Below are 15,606 nucleotides of genomic sequence, written 5' to 3'. Positions count from 1 at the left end.
ATGAAACTTTCTGCATATCTGACAGAAACTACTAAGATCAGCCAATATTGAATTTCTTGGATTTTTAAAGTTGAATGAAAATGATAGAAACAAATTTGTGTATTTAAAAAAAAAAAATGGACAAAAATACTGAAATTGAATTAGTATCACCCTGCAACCAAATAACACTATCTACTCTGCAACCAAGTAACATTATTCATTTACCACAATGATTTGGTTTAAAAGATGAAACCATTTGATTTAATATAGATGTATACTTTCTTGGCTCAAATTTACAGTGTGCTCTAACATCTTAATACTTTTCGAGCAGAGAACTGCATATTCACTATTAACGGATTTGTGACTAAAATATAAATAATTTAGTGATCCAAAATTGCAAGAATCCGGTGTAGCTCATCACTAAAATTTGGATTTGAGAGTCCAGGTTCAACTTCGGGAATCTGAATGTTTTAAAACTACTGGTCATCATTTTTAAAACTAATGTTCTGGAGCATAAATGTAATCTGTTCCAAATGGTCAAAAGTCATTAAGATAAATAGAATGTCTAATTCTTTTTCTTCCTTTTGATACACAAATCGTCCACAAAGATGATGAACCACTCTAACCAAAACCATTTGGGAGGATACAGAGACTTTGATATATCAATTTTCTTAGCATTGGCACGGAAACATCTAAAATTCCTGGAGGCCTTTAAGGCAAGATGAATTGACTGACCGAAGCTTTTTGGCAGTTGAATATTAACACCAGTAATCTCAACAAAAGCTCTACCTTTTCATTCATCACTTGTCACGTCAAATACAAAAGAATGTTGGGAAATTAATCCCCCCGTCACGCAAGTACTACTAGTAGAGATGGAAATAAGAAATAAGCAAGCCAATAAGACAGCAAGATTTAACGAGGTTCGGCCAATATCCTTGCCTACGTCCTCGGAGAGTTTCACCTTCACTAATGAGAGATTTACACAAGTACAAGATTACACCGCTCAAATTTATACACAATTCGAGCACTCAAGTTTATACCCAACCCGAGCCCTTGTATCCAATCGGATACCCCTTGTACACCCTCTCTCAACCTAGAAGATTACTCTACCCCAAGAGCTATTCACACAACTCACTTTATCTTCTATACACGAAGACCCGAGTTGCTCACAAAGAAAGTTTCTGCTCTCTCCTTACTCTCTTTGTGCTTCTGCCCTCTCTCTACCTCCATGTTGCCGATATGGGGAATATATATCCCCCTCTCTCACACTCTCTCTCTCCAGCTCTTTCTCCAAAGCCGGCATGCTTTCTCCTTTTCTTCTTTTCCCTTGCATGCTTTCTCCTTTTCACCTTTCCTTGTCTTCTGCCTTGTTTTCTTGCATGTTTACATCTTTCTTGTCTCCTTCAATAAAGGAAGTGTGAAAGGAACCATTAGAAAAACACTCTTGTTTTTCTTCAATGCCAGCAACATGCCTACGGGCTAAAAAAGAAAGAATCCAACTCTAGCTTTATTCTTTCTTTATTTCCTACAAGACAAACATCATTAATAATGATGTCTCTAGCATGAGGAGGGAACCCAACAATCTCCCCCTCCCGACTTAGGTGGAGAGCTCCGCATCACTACTTCAATTCTTGAAGTCATCTCAATCCGAGACACAACTTGTTATACCCACAAGCATTCTATTGGCCTTCTCGTTGCGCAGTTACACATAATCAGAGTCAATTGCATTTGGTCCTAGCTCCCCCTGATTCAGTCGGCCAATACCATGTGTAACTGCCCCGAGGCAACGATCACCTGTTGACTCTGAAGAGGGACCTCGACTTGACCCCTTCCCTAGCAGGATTTACCCTCTCACCATCGTCTGAAACTTGGAAACTTGTCACTGGAGTCTCTGCTATGCTCGCAAACGAGACCCGCTTCAGGTACCTGAATCCTCGTGCACACCGTTTCCCTTCAACCTTCGAGGTCTGAGTTTTTCCTATCAGACGGAACATACTTCCACACTTTTCTCCCTTCATTAGGACCATGCATCCACGTGATATTTTCATAGCTCCCCCTGCTGACAAAACCCTGCAGCCCTTGGAGTCTAGCTGGCTCAAGGATACTAAATTTCTTCGGAACCTTGGGACGTACATAACATCACCCAAAGTACGAACCGCTCCATCAAACATCTTGATCTTCACCGTTCCAACACCCATGACACAACGCCTTGTGCCATCACCCCAAGTCACAAATCCTTTGACTTCTTGGAACGTATCAAAATATTCTCTCCTGGAGCAAAGATGATGAGAAGAACCAGTATCCAATATCCAATCACGTTGAGAACAAGTGTAATTACCTTTGGAGACTGTGAGAAATTCTCCAAAATCATTTGAAGCTTGTGCTATACCAGTCATGGAGCAATCTGAGCCCTTATCATCCTTCTCTTTCCACAACGGACAATCCGGCCTTATGTGTCCCCACTCCTTGCACTTGTAGCACTGCTTGCCCTTTCCCCTGCCTCTGGATTTAGACCTGCTATGTCCACTAGATCCCCTGGCAGTTGACCTTCCCCATCGATTCTGATCTTGAGCAACAAAGACGGAAATTTGGGAATCATCGGCTTTCCTCCGCTTCTCGTGATTTAAGAGAGTCGATTCCACCTCCTCCATCTTTAATGTATCCTTACCATACAAGATTGTAGTGATAATATTCTCATACGAATCGGGAAGTGAGGTAAGAAGTAGAAGGGCTTGATCTTCTTCCTCAATCTTTACATCAACTTTTGCTAGTTGATCTACCAATCCTTTGAACACATTCATGTGTTCCATGAGACTCGCACCTACTCCCATCTTGAGCTTGTAGAGATCCCGCTTTAGATTCAACTTCGTCTGCAAGCCTTTCCCAAGATGAAGCTTCTCCATTTTTTCCCAAAGCTGAGTTGCCGAATCAACATTATTAACATTATTGATAATATTGTCAGCAATATAAAGCCTAATAGTGCTGACACACCGGGACTCCAACTCTTCCCAATCTTCATCTGACATCTTCACCGGCTTCGCATCCTTTCCCTTCAAAGGTTTTGCAAGACCTTGTTGAACTAGGATGTCCTTCACCCTCCTTTGCCATAGAGTGAAATTTCCCTTTCCATCAAACTGCTCCACCTTGAAATGTGAGACGCTAGAACTTGCCATGACAAACAATCCACGACCGATAAGCCGAAGCTCTGATACCACTGTTGGGAAATTAATCCCCCCGTCACGCAAGTACTACTAGTAGAGATGGAAATAAGAAATAAGCAAGCCAATAAGACAGCAAGATTTAACGAGGTTCGGCCAATATCCTTGCCTACGTCCTCGGAGAGTTTCACCTTCACTAATGAGAGATTTACACAAGTACAAGATTACACCGCTCAAATTTATACACAATTCGAGCACTCAAGTTTATACCCAACCCGAGCCCTTGTATCCAATCGGATACCCCTTGTACACCCTCTCTCAACCTAGAAGATTACTCTACCCCAAGAGCTATTCACACAACTCACTTTATCTTCTATACACGAAGACCCGAGTTGCTCACAAAGAAAGTTTCTGCTCTCTCCTTACTCTCTTTGTGCTTCTGCCCTCTCTCTACCTCCATGTTGCCGATATGGGGAATATATATCCCCCTCTCTCACACTCTCTCTCTCCAGCTCTTTCTCCAAAGCCGGCATGCTTTCTCCTTTTCTTCTTTTCCCTTGCATGCTTTCTCCTTTTCACCTTTCCTTGTCTTCTGCCTTGTTTTCTTGCATGTTTACATCTTTCTTGTCTCCTTCAATAAAGGAAGTGTGAAAGGAACCATTAGAAAAACACTCTTGTTTTTCTTCAATGCCAGCAACATGCCTACGGGCTAAAAAAGAAAGAATCCAACTCTAGCTTTATTCTTTCTTTATTTCCTACAAGACAAACATCATTAATAATGATGTCTCTAGCATGAGGAGGGAACCCAACAAAGAAAGCCCCAAAATTTCATATACCACAGAGAAAAACCTACAATCTTAATTTGAAGGCTTTTACAGAGCTTAGCAACCTACCTACCTACTTTGCAATTGGAACTCAACCTAGCTCTACTCCTCTCCTTTCTTCCGCATCGGCACAACCACCGTCACCATACCATGCTTAACCTCCGCCCTAGCCTCGCCGCTCTTGCAACCCGCCGGCAGAGGAACCAGGGTTTCGCAGCCGCCGCAGTCCCGGAGCTTGATGCTGACGGTGTTCTTCTCGGCGTCCACGGCGACCTTGACGATTTCCTTCCCAAATCCCGGAAAGGCTCTTGTGACGGTGAAGCTTTCGTCGGAGTCTTTGATCTGAACGGCGGGGAGGGGGCCTTTGTCGTTGGGATCGTTCCGATCGGCCATGAAGATGTGGTACCTCATGGTGGCAGAGGCGGTGGTGGAGATTGATCGGGAAAGGGTGGCCGGGAAGAGGTGGTCGCCGGAGATGAGGACTCGCTTGATGGTTTGAGAGAGTGGAAACGCCATTGGAGGAGGAGCTGAGAGCCACAGAGAAAGTGTGTGCCCTGGTGAGTGAGTGAGAGCAGCGTGGCAGTTGTACCCGCGAAGTTTCCGGAATACAAAATTAGATATTTTCAGCCTTTTGGGCTGGTAGATGTTTGAGCTTCGTTTTGGGTTAGAATCCACAATGTGCTCCAAGCCCGAATCAAATATAGCTGTCTTTTGTTTTTGTTTTGAGCACGAAATATAGTTGTCTTTACTCTTTAGACCAAGGGTTGTGAAATAGGTTTTCAATGTAACTTAATATTTATCATCGAAAATTTAATTCCTTTATATAGCATTTCTATTAAAATGAATTTCATTGATACCCGGTGATAAAAACCGCTTAAAAAGACACCTTGAATGAAATTGAGAGCATAGAAGAAATATGAGTGGTTGAAATCTAAATTAAGTGCCACGGAGTTAGGACATGTGTTACGCAAATTGACAAATATCTTCATGACTTCATCTTAGAACTCGATAGCTTGAACTAGCTGTATACTATAACTTTCAAAATGCATCTTATCTCATCTTCAAAGTAACGAAGTGTGATGCCTACACAACTGTGCTCTCAGCCTAATAACAATTATCACTCATCTTCCCTCACATGTATGGTTCTATCGATCGCTCAAACTCGATTGCAAACTATCTCTTTCTCTCTCATTCATTTGTTTATTGTAGTTTCTTTAAATAATTAATTTATCATTACGTTCAATTCAAATAGTAATTTTATATTCAGTTCGACAATAATTTAATTTGAGTCATGTTCATTTAATAGATTCTTACTATTTTACTCGAATTCATTAAACACGATTGAGTAAAAAATCATGAATTTCTTTTTCTTTTTGGTAATTTTTGCTGGTAATGTTGTGAAAAGTCAGAAACACAAGGCCCATATTATTATACTATAATCTAAAGCCGAATGTCCTTGACTGTTCATCCATATTCATTCAACTGTTCAGGAGTGAACAGTAAAATGACGACTTTGCCCTCCTTTTTTTCTTAAGCTACAGCTCTAGATATTATCTCTGTTTTTACTTTTTAGCCTCCACAGTCCACTGACCCGACCCTTCCAGAAGTTCCATGACTTCCAAACGTCTACTGATCCAAATCTACAGATAAGAAAAAGCGCGATCAAGAGGGAGATAGAGAGATCGGGTGTGTGTTTTTTGCTTTGTAGAAGAGATAGAGAGATTCAGGTACTTGCTTTGAACCGTCTTCGTTTAGTTTATTCAGGTAATTTCTGGGTATTTTAAAAAGCTAGCGACTCTTCTATTTTCACTCACAAACAGAAATTTCCATATTGATTTCCGTTTCATTGGTTTTTGAAAGGAAGAGATAGGCTAGATGAAACAAGAGGTTGATCTGAATATTTTCTTGATTCAAGTTCTTCTGGACTCGATTATTCTGGGTTTTGTTTAAAGTTGTGGTCGTTGGATGATTGGGTGAAAACTAATTTATAATCTGCTGACAGGATAACCTTCAACTTTGTCATCAAGATCGATCTTGATCAAAATTCGGTAAGGTTTATGAATTATTTTATTTTATATTTTTGGTTTGAGTTCAGTTTTTGATAAAGTTTGCATCTTTTGTTTGAGGTGAAGGACAACTAGATAGCTATTAGTTCGGTTCTCGGATTATAAGTTGTGAGGTTGCAGGTTTGTGATTCGCTTTTACCTTTTTGTTCTCTCTTCTTTAATCTGCTACTTGCCCATCTTTCTTGCTTTCGTTAATGTTCATAACAATCATAAAGAGGCTAGCTTTGTCATTTCTATGTGACTTTGATTGCTGTTTTGTTTGGCCATTTGAGTTATTTCAGAGAACACTTCTTATGGTTTGTTTTATATATGAAAAGATGTACACATATACGTATATAATTATATATACGTACACACGTGATGAGTGAAATTTCACCGTCAGGTTTTACTTTTAAACTTCTCATACAACGGTTCCTATTTGGCATATGAATAATCTCTTTACTATTAATTGTTGAAATGAGATTAATGTGAAAAGTAAAAGAAAAGGCCAAACACTGATTTGTCATGTGTTTTCTATGAATTTGTTCTGTCGAACTAAGAATGTACTTTTATGAATTAGCAAGTAGGCTTTTCTATACAGATGGCTGAATTTAAAGTGGGTATTTGAACAACACCAAAGTAGTAATTGATTACCAAGCAGGGGACTTGATACTGTTGCCGAATTGCATTCGCTATTGGCAATTGCATGATTTCTGCAGTGTCTTTATGAATACCTTAGCTTCTTCAATATATTGGTCCCTGCATCCCTACTATGTAGAAATTCATGATATATTTCCCCATATGTTTTTCAGTGTGCCAAACTTGATCGGCTTGCACTTCATCTAGATTCTCATATTGCTTCATCCTCCATGGCATGTTAACAAGCAATGGGAAGATTTGATTCTATCAGAGTTTGTTCAGGTATGCCCAATCACCTCTCTTTCCTTGGTTGATCCATGGAACACTTGCACACACATATTCAAGTTTTTTTTTTTTTTTCCTAAACACATTGCTTATTTTTTTACTTCAGGTTTTTAGATTTGGTACTATGGGTACTAAAGATGGTAAACCAGTGAATAAATTGACTAAGAAGCATACTTATGTTGCAGAACCATTTTCTGGTAATCTACATTGTAAAAGAAAATTCCAACAAGAAGATAATTACATTATCAAAACTAAACTTACTGATGAGCATGTTCAAGGTATCAGCACGACTGCAACATCAAACGACTACATTTTAGTGATTTTACCTTCTTTTTGCATTTCTATTCTGAAACTTCAAGTAAGAATTACTTAGCAAGACTTGACTGTTATTTAATACTGTAATTGTTGTTTTCTGTTGTACCATTACTTTTGCAGGCTTTTCACCTTTTGGATATATGTTTTCTTTGGGATTCTTCTCTCAACAGCGTCTTCCTTAGCCAGCCAAAGAATGGACGATGACCAAAGTTCATTTATCTAATGTGCAGCAGTTATATATGCTGGAAATCATGTGCTTCACAATTATCTGTGATTCCAGGTCTTGGTTGCATTGATAACTTCTCACGCTACAAGGTAAAAGCATACCTGTTTAAATATGAAATTATTTTTAAGATATGCTGCATCATTAATGAATAGAAGATTGTTACTAAAGGACTCCTTTTTTTTTTTTTTTTTTTTTTTCAGCTGCTAGCAAAAGTGCTGAGTTCTTGGACAATTGAGGAAGTTGAGGAGGGAAACTTCATATATAAGCTTCAAACGTTCTTCAAATACTCCATGGCTGGAGGGACGGAATTTCCACTCTGCAAAGCTAAGGTGATGACCTTTCAGATCAGTATACAAATGAGCTTCGGGGCTGTTGTATAAAGTGTTAAATGAACATATGAAAGATTTGTTTGAAACTGAAAACTTTTTATTATTATTGTTAGTTGTTAGGTCACTTAAAACAACAGATATTGATAATTGTTATACTGTTATACACCCCTAAATGCAGTTATTTGTCTATACAAGGGGTTTTATTTGTAATAATAGTAAGTACTGCGGCAAAGCGCGGGTAAATTTTCTAGTACTATAATCTAAAGCCGAATGTCCTTGACTGTTCATCCCTGTTCATTCAACTGTTCATACGTGAAGTGGCGGTTTTACCCTTCTGTTTCTCTCATTTACGGGATGCCATCAGTCAAGTCAAATATGTGTAGACTTAGTGCGTGAGAGGGAGTGGTGATTCCGTTTTGCTGTGAGGTGGAAGAAGATCTGCGTCTTGGATAGCTCCGCCGTCTACCTTTTGGGTTGGTTCTTGATTTGTGTCTCTGGTTTATAGTTTTGATTGGGGTTTTTTTGCTGTGGTTGGTTTTGAATTCAATTGGGTTTCGATTTTGTAGGGGTATTGTTCGGTTTTGCTGTGAGGAGGAAGAGGACCTGCGTTTTGGATAACTGCGTTTTGAGCCAAGGAGAAGATGAGGGATTTGGGTATAGGGTTGTGATCGATACTTAGTTTTTGGGGTAAGTTCACGTAATTTCGATTTTGATTGAAATATTGAAATTCTGGTTTTGATTTCAATATGGATTCTGTATGATTGCTGGGTCAGTGAACAATTTTGAGAGTTGTTATACAATTTCTGCTTAAACCTTACTTTGGTGTTGAATGAATATGGTTAATGGTTCTAAATGTTTAATGAATGCCTTTGACGTTTCGGGCTGTCTAATTAATCCCCCCTATTGCGGCTTTTGTCATCTGCAGACGTGTTAGTGCAATAATGTTTGTGAGAAGTGGTTCTTCTATTTACACTGCTGGTGCTGAAGGGATGATTTGTGAAATCGATTCACTGACAGCAGCAAAGGGTAAGTTATTTAAGATTTGTGCTTTTGTGGTTTTTATTTTCTTTCATTGGAATTTAATTGGTTGTCATTTTGAATATTTTTCTTTCTTTCTTTCTTTTTCTGCAGTTTCTGTTAAGTCTGGAGTTTGTATATATTGAAGTTAGTACAACAAATCTTGGTATTATTGCTGGTGTGGCTGCTCTAATTTTGGGATCCAAGAAGTTACCTGAATTGGGCAAGAGGTTATGAAGACTATCAAGAGTTTCTAACAGGTGGGCTTCTCTATCTGGATATGTTTTGTTGGTTTGAAACGTTCATTCCATTAATGACTTAAAATGACAGGTTAACTCATTGTAATTGTTTTGCTCTTTGCTGCAGGTAGATTTTCTGATGGCCTTCTTGATTTCTTATCTGACTGGAAATTTACAGCTGCCTTCGACATTTTATATCTCTGTATTCGTAGTTTTATAGAAACTGAGGAGTTGTTTGTAGAAGTTGAATTGTGTGCAAGAGGCACATATGTCAACACAAACTACTCTCTAACTACTTCGTATCCTTGCTTTGTATTTCAGTCAAGGGAGATTAGAGTTGCTTGGAGAGTGGAGAGCTAAAAGTGGTGTTTTCTTGATTGGCTAGACAAATTTGTCATTCGGCTCTGAGTTCTTTTCTTTGGTTGCACGCACTAAAAGGTAGTTTCTGTATTTTAACATAGCATTCAATATGCAACTCTTTTTAAATTTTCAGCAACTGAGATATTCAGGGCTGCCACTTGAATTATTCCTATTATTGTTCCTTTTATTTTGAGAGTTTCCATAATATCCAAGATGGTTAACCTGATATTGCATTAAATATTTTCTTCATACCTGTAAGCGTTGAGATGAATTTTTGTCAAATCTTTTAAGTCCTTTATGTATCAAAGTTGTGTTATTTTGATTTCTGCTATGATCTTGGCTAAATGTGGAATGAAGTAATTTTTACATGTGGGTGCATATAATTGATTCTTCGAATGTTATTCAGGGACATGACTAACACAAAAGCTCTTACTTAAAATGACAAAGAGTTAAAGTTCTTCTCAATTCCATGTTATTCTATTACTTTTACTTTTAATAGTCTACATGCATTTGATGTCCATGTCCAACAATCAATGAGAGATTAAAGTTATTGATAATAAAGACTTTGTGGTAAGTAGGCTACATATTAGTAATCCTGTCTTATAGAATTCCTCGGGTAGATATAGAGGTAGGACTACTAAGCTGTTATTTACCAAAGAAAATGTACAAGTGAATTCTATCTAATCTAAAGGAGTTAATAAAAATGTTAAATGATGTCAAACAATTGACAGCTAATTATGCTTAAACTATCCACAATGAAAGTTGTAGATTAATTAATTTTGAGTCACAGTTTATTCATGAAAATCTGTAAACCATCTTTATATTGTTTTTTTTTTTTAATTTTATTATTTGAGTTATCAATTTGGTTATATTTCTGCATTTACCTTCATGCTTTCGCTAAGAATTTTCTAATTTGATTCAAGGCTTCCCTCTTTACCTGTGCATATTGGTCGTATCAATTTATCCACAACAATGCTTATCAAATCGGAAAAGGAACCTTCATTGTTTACAATTGACATTTTACATCTGTCATATCAGTATACACAATAATGCATATTACTGATAGTTGACAGAGAATATGGCCTTTTGTGTATGGATCGATAGGGTCAATTGATTGTGCTAAATTTTGAGTATAAACAATTCACTTGCACATGCACATGCACATGCACAGAGAGAAAGAAATGTACATATTAGTACATATACTTCATAATTGGCATGTAGAAGTAAACAAATGAGTAAAAGTCATTAGACTTGCATAGTTATATAGTATAATACTTTAGAATACAGGTTAACATATACAGATTAACTAGACTTGCATTATGTACAGATTAACTGAACTAACTTAGCAGTATCACTATGGAAGTCCCAGTTATCTATATACATGTACAGATTAAAGCACTGTATTAATTCAGCCTTTTCCCATGCTCTTGCAGAGATAACTAGATCTTTAGGTGGGTAAGAAGACTTCACAGATTGGTTGGAGCTAATTTCAATTTCACATTGGTTGACTTACTGACAAATCAATTATAAGCACCATTTGATTGTTCTTTTTCTTCAAGCAGTGAACAACTGAATAGTAACCATTTATCTGTAATTGTACTTCTCCCAATTGTTCACATCAATAGAGCTTTTCATACAAAATTATTAACAACAACAAATCCCGCAGCATCGCGCGGGGACTTTTGCTAGTTATAATTTACTATATACTAAAGGAGAGATACTGTTCATCTAACAGTGATTTGGCTCCAAATGGTTTGACGCTTTTGCCCTCGCTTCAGATTTTTTTTCCAGCTCTACCTCGGTTCTGGATACGATATCGTCATTTTGCTCTTTCTTCTACACTCTTCTGACCATCTTTATCAATTGTTGAGAGAGAGAGAGAGAGCGGTTGTGTGTGTTTGCTTCGCACGAGGAGGTAGAGGGATAGATTGGAGGGAAAGTTTGAAACCTCAATCCTGGTTGAGAGAGAGAGAGAGAGTTAGAGAGATCGGTTGTGTTTGTTTGCTTGGGACGTATTAACTATATTTCGTTCTTGGTTTCTACAAGAAAGCACAGTCGAAACAGAGAGAGAGAGAGAGCGAGAGAGAGTCAGAGAGGAAGGAGATCTACGTCTTGGATAGCTCTGCCGTGTACCAATTACGAAACACCCAATCTACTATCTTCGGGAAGCCTCTATCAGCCATGTATCGGAAGTGTGCAGAAGAGAAGAGGTTCGTCTGGATTTCGTAATAGCGGTCTTCTGCGACAGAGTGAGGCCGATCCGAGAGAGAGAGAGAGGAAGAGCAGGAGACGGGAAGAGGTAATGACTTCGCCTGAAATTTCAGTTCTTTATTGAATTTTGGAAGTTTGGTTTGCCATGAATGGTGAACGGTTTGTGGGTTTTGAAGTACGATTCGAGTTGTCTGATTCGAAATTGAAAAACCCAATCAAAAATTCAATTGGTGGGTATTTGAAATTTGGATTGCGAATGCTCTGTTTTTTTGTTCAGATTCATGGCTGCTAATTATTAGCTGTTAGAGATGAATTTTAGCCCTGCATAAAGGCTTGATAGAGGTTGGCTTTATGTTTGATGAGAGCTCATAAAACCTTTTAGTACGTCACTGATCAAAATAATGGTTTGTATGGAATCTTTTTCTAACTTCAGTTGAATTGATTATGATGCAGCTCAATTCAAGTTTTTATGACAGTCATCAAATGTACTACCCAGGTAAATTGACTAAATTCAGTACTCTCCCTTAGGTTGTTCATGTTCGTGTCATTTGTTTCGAAATTGAAAAACCCGGTCAAAAATTCATCTTGGTGCATTTATTTTAATTCAATCCATGAAAGTTCAGTGCATACATTTATAAAAGTTCAAACAAATGTAGAAGTGCCCATTTGAGTTCTTTGTCTGATCGAAAGTAAAACTTGGTGTGTTTAGATCAATTTGCATTTGAGTATTCAGCAGTTATCATATTGTTGGTTCCTATGCTTAATCATTCTGCATTTTTATGTTACATGGCAATTGATTGCCTTAAGTAACAAAGCAAAGAAGTGTAAATTTACTTCCAATAATTACTGTTACAATTCTGATATCTATTTGTTCTTCCTGTTTCAGAAGTTCTATGTATGCTTATTGTATCTCCTCTGATGTGAGTTTGAATGTTGGTCATGAAGTCTTTATTTTGTTTGATTTATTTATTGCTGTACATTTATCTATGGATAGAGATTTCGAATGCAACAGTTACTCAAGGAATACTTTGAGTTACTGGAATTGATGTGTATTTGTCATTCAGCTTATAATGATAACTTAATTAAAATATCAACTTGGTTCAACTTTTGAAGGTTCAAGTAGGAGAATCAATTTTTTTTTTTTTTTCAAAACTTCATTTGCTTTTGTAGTGATCAAATGATGTAGTTGAGCTGAATAGGATCATAGTGCTACCACATTAAGGACTGTAGCTCACTCATTTTTCTCTATGTATCATAGCCTGATTTTCATTCATAAAATCCTCTCTCTCTAAATATCTGTTCTTTAAGACTTCATACTTTTTCTTTGTTAATTTTCTTTCAGTTTCCATTTGAAATTTTCATGGCTTTGGAGTCATAATGTGTAGTTATATGAATACATACTTTACTTTTCTTATTTTGTGGGAAAAAAATTTAATATGAGACAGAAGCTTAATTGAAACAAGCCATTTGTGTTTCTTCATTGTCTTAGTTGCTGAAATCAGAACATATAAAATAATGCATTCATATTTAATCACTTATACAAGTTATGAACTCATATTTTAGTTTTTTATCATTAAATCAATTTATATGATATTTTCCCTATTTGAAAATCATCATGTCAATGAATATTAACTAATACTAAGTTGTAAATCATGATCTAACTGCTTTTGTGGTAAAAATCCCATCTATAATAACCAATTTATGTAGAACAATTAAAATAGAATAAAACCTGCAGCACATAAATCTGGTAATCATTCAATATTTACAAGTGTGACGAATTCATATTGATGTCTGGTTTGGAAATCAATCAATTCTCTTTGAATTCTATTTGACAGTTGATTTTAATTTTAATCAATTAACAAACTAGCCTGTTCAATTTGATAGACATGTTGATATTCAAAACCACCTGTTTGGTCAAAATTATAGATATATTCACATTGATCACGTTACCCTGTTTTAAAACATTAGTAAAGTCTATAGACATGTTCACATTGATTGAAGTACCCTGTTTTGAAACATTATCTCCAACATTCTTTCTATATCTATAGGCTATTCTGCAACTTTGGTAATTGCTATAAGCATGGAAATTTACTAAATTCACATTTGGTTTCGCAGCCATCAAACTCTCAGATAGAATTTTAGCTTTTTCGCGGAGCCTCGATCGACATCCATCTTCACTATTTCGTAGGATATTTGTCTTTTATACTGGTGGATTACAGGTGATGTAACAGCTCAAGTTTGATGACAGAAAAGACATGATTCATTCATTTCAGTAAAATTATAAAATATGAGTAAATTCACTTAACTATTATGTATGTTTTATGATATGAGAGCGAACAAACTATATTTTGGTTTTATATTTGGGTTTTCGATTGTTCTGTTTCTTGGTGAAATTTTGGGTTTGGTCTGTTTGATCCTTGATTGTGGAAAATGAGAATAAGGGCTTGGTTTTGGTGTGCTTTGGTTTTTACTGGGTCTTTTCTTTGACTTAGTTTTGGAAATCTCAGTATTTGGTTGCGTTTTGCAGTTGTCAGTATTGTGGACTGGAGTATCTGCCTGTTTTGCTTCCTTGATTGGATCTTGCTGTATCTAGCGTGAAGCTGATCATGTATTAGCCTTTGTTTTTATTTTAAGTTCTTGATTGATTGCTCTGTACTTTTGGTTGTTTTGAGTTCAGAACATTGGTATTTGGTAGCAAAAAGAAATTTGTCTTTGTATTTATTTTTAAATTAGTGTGGTGGCTTTTAACGTTATGTCACTGATCAAGTTCTATAAGATGATATAATCAATTATAGTTTTAACTAAGATTTGAGAAATTGAAATATTGAGGTTTTATGTTTTTTATGGTTTTGTTGTCAATGGTTTGAAGTTATGGTTTGAGGTTTACAATAGTGGTATGTATTTCTGAGAAGAAAATTTTGGCAAGAGTTCAGCAAGAGAAAGTCATTTGATGTTTCCATTTTAGTTTCTTAACAAATAGGAAACCAATATTTTGATATTTTGTACTTTTGCTTTTTGAAACATGGTTAAAGAATGCAATGGTGTAAATATTGGAAGGTGAATTTCGTGTGTTGGGGATATATCAGAATAGTATCAAAAGTGATACATCATAAAATAATTTGATTGTGACGAAGATTGAGACTGCACCTATTTGTCACCTATTTTCAAAGGTGTTATCCTGTTTTGAAACATTGTATAGCTTTTTTTTTTTTACCTGGTAAGTTGGAGATAGTTCTCTGTTTTTGCCCTTTGGTTTTGTCTCAATCACAGTTTGCCATCGTTTGATAGTGTTGTTGTGCGATGGGTGTTTTTGTTATTTTGGTTTCCTCCCCCTTTTTTTGTTCCCTAGTTAGAATTTTAAGTTGGTCTTTACTCTGTCATTATAAGCTGCACCTCAAGTTTCTTTAACTTTTCCCTTTTCATTTTCTTTGGGTTCTTCTTCATCAATTTTGTTTACTTCTGTAATGAGATCAGAATTAATTTATCCTTTTTTGCAGCTCTGATGCTGTTACTAGATTTACTGCCCTTGATCTTCCATCTATTTCGTCTTTGACATATACCTGCACCCTTTTATGTTAATTCCTTTCTCTATTCATTATCAGGTAATTCAAACTTAGGAACTGTCCATGGGGTAAAGCTTTGAAGTTCGAACTCGATATAATCTTAGGAAAAAACTCGATATAAAGTGTTGAAACACTTAGAAAATCCTGTACTGGCTTACAATTTCTATTACATCATTTGATGCTGCAATAAACTAGAATAGAAATCTCAACATGAAAATTTTTGGATCACTTTATTTTACATATTCCTTGCTTCATTTAAAGATCTCATTCATTTTTGTTAATCAAACCATACTCACTTACAAAATCTGCAACTAAGTAATCATCGCGTAACAATTCTGCCCCGCAGCAACGCGCGGGAAACATTTCTAGTAAATATATGAAAGGTGAGTTAACTGTTCACAACTGTTCATGTAACA

At 36.5% G+C, this 15,606-nt stretch overlaps 4 long non-coding RNA genes across 4 annotated transcripts; all 4 read left to right on the top strand.

Annotated features, from left to right (window-relative positions):
* Positions 1–5,628: 5,628 nt before the first annotated feature.
* Positions 5,629–7,437, top strand: LOC112198916. The gene is made up of 5 exons (XR_005803586.1): positions 5,629–5,725; positions 5,964–6,009; positions 6,094–6,147; positions 6,819–6,927; positions 7,366–7,437. It is a non-coding gene; the product is annotated as an uncharacterized LOC112198916 (long non-coding RNA).
* Positions 7,438–7,443: 6 nt separating this feature from the next.
* On the top strand, positions 7,444–8,168 carry LOC121050706. The gene is made up of 3 exons (XR_005803585.1): positions 7,444–7,560; positions 7,672–7,800; positions 8,119–8,168. It is a non-coding gene; the product is annotated as an uncharacterized LOC121050706 (long non-coding RNA).
* Positions 8,169–8,369: 201 nt separating this feature from the next.
* LOC121050709 lies at positions 8,370–9,484 on the top strand. The gene is made up of 4 exons (XR_005803587.1): positions 8,370–8,487; positions 8,726–8,826; positions 8,932–9,077; positions 9,378–9,484. It is a non-coding gene; the product is annotated as an uncharacterized LOC121050709 (long non-coding RNA).
* Positions 9,485–11,118: 1,634 nt separating this feature from the next.
* Positions 11,119–15,428, top strand: LOC112198684. Its single transcript, XR_002936023.2, has 4 exons — positions 11,119–11,715; positions 12,081–12,123; positions 13,743–13,846; positions 14,155–15,428. It is a non-coding gene; the product is annotated as an uncharacterized LOC112198684 (long non-coding RNA).
* Positions 15,429–15,606: the final 178 nt, after the last annotated feature.

Source organism: Rosa chinensis, chromosome 1, assembly GCF_002994745.2.
Source record: "Rosa chinensis cultivar Old Blush chromosome 1, RchiOBHm-V2, whole genome shotgun sequence".
NCBI classification, from domain to species: Eukaryota; Viridiplantae; Streptophyta; class Magnoliopsida; order Rosales; family Rosaceae; genus Rosa; species Rosa chinensis.
This window is presented reverse-complemented; position numbering and strand designations above follow the sequence as displayed.